Below are 14212 nucleotides of genomic sequence, written 5' to 3'. Positions count from 1 at the left end.
GACGGTTATACGGTTCGTTCTGTCGGCATTTGCATACGAATGGCTTACAATCTTCTATCTGTTTGTATTTAACAAAGGATTTTGAATAATAGATTGAGCTTGACACATGCTCAAAGTGCTCCCCAAGACAGTCTGCCTGGTCCTACATGGTATTCCCTTGGCCATTCACCACAGGGAATGGATGGATTTGTTGCCCCTTTAGCTTTCTTAAGCCATTCCACACTTTTGACTCCTGTGTGAATGAATTTATACCCGAGAAACCACTGAGCTTTCTGTCTTTGCTTGACGTCGTGTCCGTCTTTCCTGCGATTTAATGTGTTTAGATTGAATGAGATTTTCTGCATTTGGCGATCTACGCAATATGCCCCATTCCTTATTTTGCTTTTTTCGTGCCTATCTACAGTCTTCGTTCCACCAGGCAACACGTTTTTTAAGTGACCCACCATTCATTTGTGGGATACTTTTCAGCAACATCAATAATAAAAGCGGTAAAATATGCAACAGAAACATCGATACTAAAATTGTTTATAAAATCTCATGGTAAATAAGTTAACTTTTTTAAATGCTCCCAGTCAGCCGATGCTAATTTCCATAAAATATTGAGAGAATTATCATGCTGCGCTATTAAATTTAAAGTTACAGGGAAGTGGTCACTACCAAAAGGATTGTTAATAACATCCCATTCGAGGTCAGGCAGAAGAGAAGCTGATCCAATTGCAAGATCTATCGATGAATACGAATCGTGTTGGGCATTGTAATATGTCGGCTCCTTCTTAAAAAGGCACGCACCAGAGATCAGAAGAAAATTTTCAATGAGTCAACCTCTCGCGTCGCATCACGAGTCTCCCCACGTGTTGTGAGCATTAAAATCACCCACGAGTAGGCAGGGTTCCCGAAGTTGATCTATGAGGTTATAGAAATCTGTTTTTATGAGGTGATAATTTGGGGGTACATATATGCAACAAACAATTACCAACTTATTGAAGAGAACTACCCTAACTGACGCTGCATCAAGGGGTGTTTGTAAGGCTACGTGATGACAAGCTACAGACTTGTCTGCAACGATTGCTACACCGCCGCATTAGGTGTTAGCCACGTCACGGTCTTTTCGGAAGATGGCGTACTGACGAAGAAAGTTTGTGTGTTTCAGATGTGTCTCTTGAACACACAGCAACTTTGGATTATGTTCATGTAGGAGTTCTTTAACATCGCCAAGATTGTGGAGAATACCCCTGACATTACTATATAGTATTTGTGTATCCATAGTGAAAGTGTTTTGTGCTGTGTGTTGAAGAAGGAAAATATATATTAGCCCACAAGGCCCTTTCCGGGCCCCGTGATGTGGGGTTTGTCTTTTTTTTGTGTGCTCCTGAGAGCTGCGCCGATCCTTCGGTGTCTGAGACGCTGGTGGACTTTGTTATGTACCCATCACCTCCGCCGATATACTGGATGTCCGCTCACGGCGTAGGCTCGCGGGTGTTTCGGGCTTCTCTGCCAACACACTAGGTGTGACTCGGATGGCCGCCGAAGTGTACGACGCTGCCCCCCTCCGCGTCACATCAAAGTAGGATGGTTTCGATGAATTGTGAGTAATGCAAAAATGTCTGCATGCTTCTTGGAAAGAGACGTTCGACTTGATCTTGAATTCGATTACTTCCTTTTCTTTTTTCCATGATGGACACGATCGTGAATAAGCCGGGTGGTCTCCATCACAGTTAACACAATGGGTAGCAGAAGTGCAGATGTCAGAGGTGTGGTCGTTTGAGGCCCATTTTGCACAGGTAGACTGCCCTCGGCAGCTTTGAGACTGTCATGAGTAAGAGGCCGGAGGCGAAATAAAAGAAGACAAGGACGATGTGATCGAAGCGTTCCGAACGGTGCGAGGCGCGTGATCCGAGCTGTCATCGGGGGAGAAGCAAGGCTGAGCGAGCATTATCGACGTGGCTCCGGGCCAGGAAGGTCGCATCGCCAGCTCTGCTCTGGCGACGGGAGACTTGGGGGTCTGGCCGAGTCCGTGACGTTGGCCGTCCATGGTGTGGCCATCGACCTCGGCAAGTTCGAGTGAGGCTCCTGGACTGGCTGCAGCCTCTCACGGCAGGATCGGGCACCCCAGAGAGGACCCCTCTTCCACGGCAGACCGGCACGTTCGATGATCCCCGGAACGCCACGTCGGCACTGGAGAAGAGAGATAGACGGAAGCAACGGGCGAGGACGTCGCTAGGCCTAACCCGTCACCTCTCCCGGCCACGTCAGCAACAGCGACCGGGTCAAACAGGCTCCGAAGATGAGCGGGTGAACAGACCGACTTCTATGCAACAACGTTTATGCAAAGATCGGCGAAACGGCCACATGGAAAAGTATTCTACGAGATTCCGGCCCGAAAGATACGAGCAACCACAGCGACGAACTGAGTGAGAGATCCATGCTTGTATGGAGATATCAGAAGGCTAGAGTTGCCAGACTTTTGTAGAGAAAGCGCTCAGATCTAACGGAGGCAGAACTTAGAGCACATTTATTAGTTCATTAGGCTGTATTTTTGTTAGCGTTTATTCATTGTCTTTTAGTTCAGTGTGTATTTGAGTTTTTGGTTTGAGGTTTTTGGTTAGAGTGTGATTAAATATCTGCTTGCTGTGTTGCTATGCGTCTTCCCTCTCCATCTCTCATAACACCCGCACGCCCCCGAGATCAGTGACAACAAAACACATCACAATTGGCGAGCTTGCCAGGATCCGTCCCGGATTCTATTCAGCCCAGTCACTGATACTCGGGGAGTTGCAGAGATGGATTGGGAGGCGATATCGGCTGCTATTTGCAAGCAGAAGCTCAGCAAGGAGCAGGGCCTCAAACTAATTGAGCAGGAAAGGAAACGCGTAGAGGCCGCTCGATCATCAGAACTTGCTGCAGTTAAGAGAGCCTACGAAGAGAGGAAACAGTTCCTAGAGAAAGAGACCACGATGCTGCAAGAGCTCAGGAATCAAAAAGAAAAGCGAGTGAGGCCGAGTTAAAGATAGAGAGTAGGCCCACTAGTGTAGTAGAGCAGCCTGAAAGCGCAGGGACGTTAGAAGACACAGGTATAGTAGATAGCGCCCGTGACGGCGTTGAGGAGGAGCTCACCACGGAGCCATTGAGGAAGAGTGAACAGGATAAGAGGGTAGCTGACCTACAGACCGAGGTTTGGGTAAACAAGGAGCAGGGCGTAGTAGAGGAAAAAGTAGATTCACCTCGGAATGACAGTGAGGTGATAATCGAAAACGATTTCAGGGATCGACAGGCATCAGAAATGAGGAGCCAGTCAAACTCCGAAAGAAATGAGAGGGAGGATAGATGCGCTAGTCGCCTAAAATGTGCAAAGCGTGAAGGTAGAAAGAAAACTCCCAGTAGAGGGAAAAGAAAACAGCGTATTAAAACGCAGATGCATGAGAAGAGGCGGTCGTCAAGGAAAAAGATGAAGCTAAAGATAAGGCAGAGAGCTTCCAAGCTGCACGAGAAATGTGCTAGAGGAGGAAAGAGAAGGAAGCAGGCTGGACGTAGAGAAGCGTGGGAGCTTCGTAAAAGGAGGAAAAAATAGTGTAGGTACAACTGGTAGGATACAAATGAATACGATTTAGGAACGACCTCGATCAGTGGTTAGTTTTCACAAATGTATATTTTGGAACAAGTTTATTCATGTGGAGGGTTTAGGGACAATGAACATTATGAACTATTGAATGCAGTGTAATTGTGCAGTGAAAGGTGAAATGTGCGCGTAAATGTTGACGTGACAAGTGAGCCATGAGCACAAGTGAAGTGCGCAAGTCTCAGAAGAAGAGTCCAGTAGGAAAATTAAGGACAAGAGAAAGCAGTTTTTTGGAAAAAAACTCTTGAAGAGGGGGCCATTGTCATGAGTAAGAGGCCGGAGGCGAAATAAAAGAAGACAAGGACGATGTGATCTAAGCGTTCCGAACGGCGCGAGCGAGCGAGGCGCGTGATCCGAGTTGTCATCGGGGGAGAAGCAAGGCTGAGCGAGTATTATCGACGTGGCTCCGGGCCAGGAAGGTCGCATCGCCAGCTCTGCTCTGGCGACGGGAGACTTGGGGGTCTGGCCGAGTCCGTGACATTGGCCGTCCATGGTGTGGCCGTCGACCTCGGCAAGTTCGAGTGAGGCTCCTGGACTGGCTGCAGCCTCTCACGGCAGGACCGGGCACCCCAGAGAGGACCCCTCTTCCACGGCAGACCGGCACGTTCGATGATTCCCGGAACGCCACGTCGGCACCGGAGAAGAGAAATAGACGGAAGCAACGGGCGAGGACGTCGCTAGGCCTAACCCGTCACCTCTCCCGGCCACGTCAGCAACAGCGACCGGGTCAAACAGGCTCCGAAGATGAGCGGGTGAACGGACCGACTTCTATGCAACAACGTTTATGCAAAGATCGGCGAAACGGCCACATGGAAAAGGATTCTACGAGATTCCGGCCGGAAAGATACGAGCAACCACAGCGACGAACTGAGTGAGAGATCCATGTTTGTATGGAGATATCAGAAGGCTAGAGTTGCCAGACTTTCGTAGAGAAAGCACTCAGATCTAACGGAGGCGGAACTTAGAGCACATTTATTAGTTCATTAGGCTGTATTTTTGTTAGCGTTTATTTATTCATTGTCTTTTAGTTCAGTGTGTATTTGAGTTTTTGGTTTGAGGTTTTTGGTTAGAGTGTGATTAAATATCTGCTTGCTGTGTTGCTATGCGTCTTCCCTCTCCATCTCTCATAACACCCGCACGCCCCCGAGATCAGTGACAACAAAACACATCACAGAGACCCATGCCCAAACCACTGACACTTGAAGCATCGGTGTGGATTTGGGATGTACGGTCGTACACGAATTTTACAGTATCCAGTTTCGATGTATTCAGGCAGGTTGCTGGTTCCAAAGTTGATAATCAAGTGCTTAGTTGGGATTTTCTTGTCGTCACGTCTTAGTTTAATCCATTGTACATTTACAACATTTTCATCTTTCCACCCCTCGAGCAGTTTCAGCGAGTTCAAGCAGGTCGATTTCCGAAACGACACCACATACAGTATTCATGGACCTATGTGGACTCACAGAAATGGGAATGTCCCCGAATGCAGCAAAGTTTGTCAATTTGGATTGTTACAGCTTGTCACGCACCTCCAGCAGGAGGTCCCCGCTTGCCATCTTTGTTACTTTATAGCCAAGGCCTATGGTGTTTGTCAAAGCATTTTGATACAATGAAGGGGGATATCGTTCGGACAGTCTTTGTTCCGTGCTCACTATGTATAACGTGATACCTGGGAAATGTTTCTTTCTGTTGTAAAAAGAACTTGAAAGTTTCATCGGTGCGCCCCCTCTTAAGGGAGCGATCAGGGAGTGCAGGAAAATTGCTAGCCATATTGATGCCACAGTATTCGGCAGGCATAAGTAGAGGACAGGAAAAAGAGAAAGCGAGAGGAAAAGACGAAGATCGAAGAGAAGGACAGGAAAAGGCAACTACTGATTTCCCCCGGGTGGGTCAGTCCGGGGGTGCCGTCTACATGAAGCAGAGGCCAAAGAGGTGTGTTGCCTCTGCCGAGGAGCCATGAAGGTCCAAGCACCCAGCTTCGGCTCAACCCCCAGGATCCCCTTTTCACCGGACATGGCTAAGCCACGCACGGTTAAACGTGGGAGAGTCCAACTCTCGTGTGCTCGGGTCCGTAGTGTCGCCACACACCAAGCGCCTGCTGACGCAGATGCCCCTGCCGCCAGATTAGACAGAGCAGTGCTCGACTGTTTGGATGGAAAGTGTGGCAAAAGTCTTTTGTTACATTGATGACTACATCATTTTCCTTGAGAAGAGTATGGATGATTTGCAGGAAAAATGCTTTTGTTCTTGAGACGTTTAAAGACTGTTTTAAGTCCCTTGAATTGACGTATGAAATGCCCAGTAACAATACTCTAAAGTTTCTTGACACTAAGATTATTTTTAGATCGGACAAAATCTGTTGGTGCTATGAACCGCGAAGTAATAAGCCATTTTTCCGTATGCCTCGGCACCTTCTAAACTGGTCAAAAGGGGAATCATCAATATATGTTTTCTGAATGCAGTTAAAAAATTGTGTTTTCACATCAGATGCAATCAGGTCTTCCCAACCAGTCTGAGCAATTGTTACAAGCTGGATACCTGTTGCATGTGCAGTGTTCTGTTGCAGAATCTTTGCTCCGATTGTGCATGGAGACTAACCGGTCACAGGTTACGTCTCCCAACACACGTCATAAAGAGGCTGTCATTCCATATATACTTAAGCTGTCCCATAATATCAGATTGCAGGCCGCTCGAAAGTGAATGTTGTGTTTTCGGCCCCACATAAGCTCATAAAACTGCAGTCAGAGGAACGTTCGTGATCAGCGAGGTTGCAAGAAGCAGCACAAACATCTATTGGTTCGTTGTACTACTAATGTTGTTTACAGTATTCCACTGTCATGCCGAAAGCAATCAGGGCAAACAGGGAGATGTTTGAATGATAGGCTGAATGAACTCTTTATGGTCTGTGTACTGTTGTCAGCAGAAGGGATCATATACTCACCTGCGAGATAATAGAAGCTGAAAAGATATCTTTATTAGGTTCAGCCTGTATCAGCACACCTTCTATACACTTGTCAGATAAAGAGCTGCCCTTTCTTAGAAGGTATTGTGTGCATGTGCAACGGTGATGAATGCAGTATAAACACGTGGTGGTCAATAAACCTTTGTTGGTAGTTTGCACTCGTCTGTTGTCCCATGTGTTCTTTTGTGTCCATGTTGCGCTAGGGCTGCAAAACATTTCCGAGATTTCATTCCACTCCAAGAATGGCATCATCCCAAAAATTCTTGCAATTGGTGCTATATTTTTATTTATTGAGTTGGCATGTGTATGCATCGTCAGCAATATCATTTGACATGCTTTAGATTGACTGCTTCCCCAATTTAGGCAAATTCATGTTCGCACACCTTGCAGATGATACCATGAACTTGCTCAGCCATTCGCAAGATCCAAGGCTCTTGAACGCATATCTAAGAAAGCCTGGGCTGCATGCCATGCTCTGATCTCATCAGGAAGTTTACGGAAATCACCTACAAGGTTTCTTGTGATAAATGTAAATTTGCTTGAACAGGAGAAACATGGAAGTAAACAGTTGGATTACGCAGCATGAAAATGATGTCAGCAAGAAGCAGGCATCAAGAAGCACTGTCGCTCGACACGCATGGACCATCAAACACAATAATTAATGGGATGATTTAATATTCTGGCATTGGAATGAAATTTCTATTCTAATCTATATTTAAACTCACCAGAAATGTTCATAATCATTATCCTAATTCTGCCAAATCATACCGACTGATATTCAATGAGCCTTCATACGCAGTTTTTTTTACAGCCAATTCTTTGTAGGAAAGAGGTGACTATGAAGACCATACCATCTACTTAGTTCCCTTCTTTTTGTAAAAGATAACAGGAAAATTTTACACTCAAAGTGCATTGAGATTAAGCAAGTTTTATGCTTGAAATTGTTCATTCCCTTTCCCTTCTTTAACCCACCTGGTTAGCAGAGTAGGTAGACAAACTGCAGGAGAAAGGTGGTGGCACCGAGTTAGATTTCTGCTCCAGAGAACCTTTTCACGGTCCCTGTAGGAAATGCTTGTGGCATGGGGTGACTCCAGCTGTGATGACAACCCAGCTGGTTAAGGCTGGCCTATCTTTGCCGGAACAGGAATGAACATCCGCAGCCTCTGGTCTCGGCTTCTTTCTTGAGGGCCATGGCCATGTTTAGGAAATCGTCTCCACAGGCTGCATAAAAAAGGATCGTTTTCTTAGCTATGTCTCCTTCCTAAAAGAACCCATTTAGATTGTATTCGTAGCTTTGTGACACTTTCCAGGCAATGCCAATTTTACTTTACTGCACAACACCATACTCATGACTGAGCTGTGGCCGTTCTATTTCAGCTTGCAACAAATGACAGGGCTTTATATAGAAGTGCAACCAATACAGTGAAAAATTTGTCGTAACTTTGTATCTGGCACTATTCAAATGAGCCACTGCTCTGCCCAGCTCAGTAAACTTATTTCCAGTTATTTTACATGTGCGGATTGCTGTGAGCTTCTCTGGAAAAAAAGAAGCAAAAACGTTCTTGCTTCTGTTTATTCTTTGAATTCTTGCATCAGGGTTGGATATCAGGAACCCATTTACACCACAGGCAGAGCACCATATGTTTCAAAACATTATAGATTGAAGTACAATATTGCAATTTTCATAATCGTGTCATGCTAGTGTTATTGGTGGCTATGGTTTCAAGTAATTTTTTTTCAGTAAGGTGCAAGCAGTTTTCATATTAACCCTTTCAGCCCTGGCATCGTCAAATGACGACATGACTTAGAATCGGAATTTTTAGCATGAAAAAAGAACCGAAACTGCTTCTATTTATTCCGCATCGTACTATTGAAAGTGCTAGTGCCACTTCCATGGTTAGTCACCTGACTCTACGGCGCCGTGTCGAAAGAGGAAGAAGAAATGACAACAATCAACTTGGCAGACGCGCCGTCAGGTACGTGCACTTTTTTTCTTTTATAATTGAATAACCCCTGCGTAGTTTATGTTGCAGTTTTTTTTATAGTGTCTAAACAGATTGCAGAGAACGCATGTACTTGAATAAGCGTCATTGCATGCTGATATTACTTGTAAGATGTTTTTTCCGTGTGCGGTTTTGACGACAGTAGGGCTTTGTGGTTGTATATGGCATGCCGTCGGCTTGTCATTGCGTCCGATTTCATTGGGTGTTTTTTTTTCTTTTTTTTTTCAGGCATGCCTGTACTGTTGTAAGAGGGACATGAGGACGATGACGTAGCCGGTATCATGGTCGTGTCGAGGACATTGTGCGCGTACTCGCCCGAAAGAGACCCCTGGAGAGAGCCGGAGGGCGGGGACGGTGCGGTAGCGCATCGGGTGGTCGACGAGACGGTATCGGGGCAAGTCGAGGGTGGAAGGCTTGTCTGATGGCGGCTGACGGGCACAGGACGAGATGCGGGCAGCGCTGGCGGTGGGAACGCAGGCAGCGATTCACGCACCGTGCGGTCAGCCACTGGAAGAGGGTAGTACGACGGCTGTATGAGCCGTGCCGTCGTTCCTACTCGGAAGGGCGAAGGCGGCGAGCCCAGCGGTGGCTGCGACGACCAGCGTGGCAAGCTTCTGGAACGAAACTGCGCGTGCCGAGCTTGCACCTCGAGCACGTGCTGCGCTTCCTTATTTTTCACTTCTTTGACAGCCGGCGCCAAGGCACCGGCTGAGAGCGCCGACCAAAACACCCAGCGTTGCGGCGTCGGTGGGCGCTACACCATGTATACCGACAGATTCATTCTATTCCCGCCGAACTTGCGTTCTAGGCATCTGGAAGAATGCACAGATGCAATTTTCCGTGAACTTGATAATGGAAACTTGTCTGATGTGGAGGGAGAAATCGACGGATCTTCATACAGCGGTGATGAGCTTCATACAGCGGTGATGAGCTTCAGCAGCCTCAGCCAGATATTTCACGTTATCAATGCCTCAGTTGTGAACGCATGGCTGGAAGATAGAAGTGATGCAGCTGCACGAGGACTGATGCCTGGTAAGCAACTGGACTTACTGGACTTCACCCTCCATATTACTGAACACTTGCACGACCCAACAGCCGGCTAAAGGTGCAAAAGCGAGGAAGGCCGTCACTCTCCCCTCTGGTGACTTCGAAAAAAGCAAGATATGCTGAAAATAGGCCTGTACAAGACGTCAGGTTTAATCAAGTGGGACACTGGCCTCTTCGTACCGACAGCAGGAAACAGCGTTGTAAGCTTGAGGGATGCACAGGACAAACCCGTATCATGTGCGAAAAATGTAACGTGCACCTGTGTCTTGCCAAGTCTCGAAACTGCTTCAGAGGCTTCCACATGAACAATTAGTGAAGTTTGTGTTTGCAATGATTGTGTTTTCCGCCTCTGAATAAATGAGCTTTTCACTGCGTTTCGCAACCACTGAGCCCTGATGTGCGGTTCTGACGACATGACTGTAAATCGGCAAATAATAACACAAATGACTTATTCTTTGCTCAGGCATGTTTCTAGAGTCCTTGTGGTGTAAAATATGCAAAGCAAAAAAATATATGCAAGAAATAGAAAATCCAGGGCTGAAAGGGCTAAATTATGTTGCCACAGGGGTGTGCAATTCAGAAGAAAATCAAGAAAAAAGGTCAAGTTGCGTTCACTATTCAGATGCTTCGGTTAGGTTAGGACAGGTTACATACAACACATATAACATGTTTGCATGCATACAACAATGCAAACTTCAAAATATCAACTGAACAAGAAAACCAGCTTTTGAAAGTGCAGCAAAAAAAGCCACAAGCTTATGTGGAGTACACCCTTGCTAAGCACTCCAAGTAAAGAATGTTTTTACCATATTGCTTGAACACTATATGAACCTAACAATCAACACCTTTGAGCAGAATCTCAACACCACTGAACAAATTACGCTTTGAAGATTCCCAATCTGAAATTCTCAACAAATTGTTCTGGTGTTTAATGTGTTGAGCTCATTCTGTATTTTCAAATGCCTACTCTCAGCAAGCAAGCTCGCTTCTACAATTTCTCTCAAGGCAACATCCAATTCCTCAAGATAGGCTTCACTTGCAGATAAAGTGAATATGTTGGTCATTTGCTCATTTGCAGGCTGAGCTCCTAGCTTGCCTCGTATAAATCTACAATGCCACAGTATTTGCTACGCCCCAGCACCAGCAGCGTTACAATGCAATGTGGTCAGAGCCCATGCCCTTTGCTTTTATGCATCGGAAACAGTTACCACGTGTTCAACTGGCTTCGAGAAAGGGGACGCAAAATACGGTGTGCACCACTGATCTTTGCTATGTTTTGCTGGATGCCGCTTCTCCGCTTGCCAAGCCAGGCAGGCGCAGGTGAAGGCAGTGGAAATGTGGTGTCATGCAACAGCTAATCCCTGAAGCAGGATGTATGCTGCACTTAATAGTGTATGCGGTCACATAAGATTGCTGTTTTTTTCTTCGAGGTTTTTTTTTTGCATTTCAGGAGATGTTGTCTCTACATGTCTGGTAAGAGCTCTTACGATAATCTGTACCCATATGCGATTCACCAGTGCATTCACCAGCAGTGCGATTCATCAGTACTTATGTTAGCAATGCTGTCGGCACTGTGATGGAAAATTCTGGACATCTCAAAACACTTCTTTGGCCTGCTTTGGCAGTGTATGACACAACAGGCAGGTATATTAGGGGAAGAAATGCCGCCCTCCCATGCAGGTGTAGTGCCACTGCAAAGTCATAAAGAGCCAACTTCCGGGACCAGGTTGGCTTCAGTCGAGGGCACTCAATGCTCTATCCAGCCCCCTATAGTAGAGATCAGTGGTGTGTACCCTTTTATACTGGTTTTGCTTTCTAGTCAGAACACTGGCAACAGCTCCCACCTTGCTTTCCTCTCCTTGCTCTCTCTTGCTTTTCTTAACCTATGACATGCAAACAGAAAGTCACATCACTGCGCTGTTTCTATAGCTTTAGTTTTCCAAGCGAACTGCCTACATTCTAACAAATTGGTTAAAAATATAGTTGGCACATTTCTACTACCTTCACAAGATGGGCTAACTGGCTGCTAGAAATGTGAAACATGTTACCAGCCCTCCAACAGGATGTAAGAACAGAAGCATACACTGGAAAGCTAACTTGCAATTGAAATTGACTTGGCGCAGGGCTACAGCAGGCAAGTACGGTTAGTGTATGCTCTAGCCTTCTGTCAAGCAAAAGTTAAGTCTTTATGGTGCATTTATACTTATTCTGAGCGATCAAACTGCACAATCAGTGTTCCAAGTTTACACATTGTTGGCTTCTCATTGCCCATGTGATTCGTTTTCTCCGTACACATACAGTAATCATTCTGTATTAAGTAAAATGATTTAGAAAAAGAAATGCCGGGATAATCTTACACAACTGCCAAGAGCAGAAACAATGGCCTATAGCACATAGCTCAAGCTATGTAAATATTCAGTTTCCTCACAGCTTACGTGTTCAGCAAGTACTAAAGAGGTTTGCTGTGCACCTCTACATGACCAATGGAATCTATCTACTTGAGACTGTACTCTGAGGCTGCTTGGTAGTGTTTGGCAGTTCAAGTTTGGTTATCTGCTATACCGAATTGTCTAGGTACTTGTGCCTTTGTGATAAAATGGAATTTGGAGGACTGGTCATCTATACCATCTTTGCACATAAATGATGCAACCACACTTACAACACGAGGAAGGGGGAGGGGGACTATGGGACTCTTGGAGAAAGAACAAAAACATATATTTCAATTGTAATGTGATGTGATGCAATAACAAAACAGAAAACAATGCATGGAAGTGGATAGCACTTCAATGCCACCAAGGTAATTGGAAACAGAAGTGCCCGCAACACAATCGAACAAGACAAAGCTGTTTGCTCATGTGTGTTCGAACACAGTCCACATGCAGTAGCGATCACAGTATTGTTGCCCAGTGGTTTGGCTTGCCAGTTTAAAGAGCCAGAAAATATAAAGAAAAGAATCTGCATTATAGTCTTCTCGTGAAAAAGAATATGACATGACGTGCATTCCAAGGCCAGAAATTTTCTAAAAAAATAACTTGCGTTATATTAGTGCACATCAGTAAGCTGCATGGCATGTTTCACAATATATTTTCCATGATGCCACAGTGTCCAGGGCTTTATAGACAAAGTGAAGTAAGTACATTCAGCAAAAATATAACCACACTATGATGACATGCAAAATTGTTATCTCTAATACTGTAAAAGGTGTAGTTAATTTTACAACAAATGTTGACAGTCTTCAATCTGAGCCTTGTAAATTTTTGCATGCAGGCGCACCACTTGGTTAAGCAATCGCAATGTAAGATCTATGTATACAAGCATTACCTACGCATTTGTGCCAATACGCCCAAAAGAAATCAATTTTCCCAAGTATGCCTTATAGGAGACTGGAACTAAAGCATAAGTTTATAGACACCTAAACAGGAACACCTCATTTTTACATTTAAAATTCACATTACGTAGATCTCTGTTGATGCCAGCCTCCTACAATGCTGAACCTTGCTTTATGCTTTACAGAGAAATTATAGCGGTAGCACCTAACTCGAAAGTTATTCAGGGCTGGGGGGTTGCAGAACACACCTGCAAATGCGCCATTTCATGTGTAAGAGCTTGGTTGATTATCTTGCATAACCTACCAAGAGCAAATTAAACTTATTTTTCCCCATTTAGTATTTTATATTGCTAGACCACAATTGAATGACACCAATATAGTAACTCAAAGAACCTAATTTGACTTATATGTTAACACCTTTGCATACTGCCATAGCTGCACTCTGTCAGACATGTTGTAATATTTAGGAGGTGCCTGGCCACCAGCACTCCAATATCGCAAACAGTACTCACCTACACAGCTAAGCAGATGTCATGATCCAGCTAGTAAAAAGCTAAGAGAAAAAATGCACTCACTTTGAGGGCAACAACACTGCAACAACTTGAGAGACATGGGCACTTGGCAGGCAGCAGACCTCTTCTCAGCTTCAGCAGGGCAACAGCAACTAGCCTTTCAGTGAAAGAAAATGATGAATTAGTAATGTTATGTAACCTTAGTCCTGCTAAGTCTCAATGCAGTCATCTGGTTTTCATGCACATCTACCCGCCCCTTAAGCAATTTAACTCAAGTATTTATAAAATACAGTCTATGACGATTGCATTCGCTTCATTTGTATGTCCCTTTTTTTCTTTTTTTTCTTTAGCAACTGATACAACAATTACGGCTAGCTTACTGACACGAACGCCTTGACTGCGCAGGCATCATACGAAGCAAAACGTATTGCTGCACTGCAATCAGATGCACCAAAGAAAGACACAGGAGAGCTAGCAATATTTTTTTGTAACTGCATTAAAAACACACATGCAAGCAGAAAAGTAACCATCACATGTAGTGAACCACTACTATTAGTTCGAACGTTTAGATCGGATATAGGGGACGTATTCTGAAACGTTCCACTTCGGCGATATTTCGCTTTACGCCTTCAGGCGCGCGCTGATTGGCTGTTTTAGCAAAATTGGATGAGCTGATTGGCTGGTTACGCCCGACTTCATTCAATTTTGCTCAACCAGCCAATCAGCGCGCATCTGAAGGCGAAA

At 45.1% G+C, this 14212-nt stretch overlaps 1 long non-coding RNA gene across 2 annotated transcripts in view; it reads right to left on the bottom strand.

Annotated features, from left to right (window-relative positions):
• LOC125942493 (uncharacterized) overlaps positions 1-14212 on the bottom strand; it is a 30826-nt gene that overhangs the window by 15867 nt on the left and 747 nt on the right. For both annotated transcript variants that reach the window (XR_007465150.1, XR_007465151.1), the window contains exons 2-3: positions 13532-13625; positions 7551-7799 (exon numbers count right to left, since the gene is read on the bottom strand). This is a non-coding gene — a long non-coding RNA (uncharacterized LOC125942493). The remainder of the gene's footprint in view (positions 1-7550; positions 7800-13531; positions 13626-14212) is intronic.

The sequence above is a fragment of the Dermacentor silvarum genome, chromosome 1, assembly GCF_013339745.2.
Source record: "Dermacentor silvarum isolate Dsil-2018 chromosome 1, BIME_Dsil_1.4, whole genome shotgun sequence".
NCBI lineage: Eukaryota > Metazoa > Arthropoda > Arachnida > Ixodida > Ixodidae > Dermacentor > Dermacentor silvarum.
Note: the sequence above shows the minus strand (reverse complement) of the source record. Positions and strands in the feature narration are given on the sequence as shown.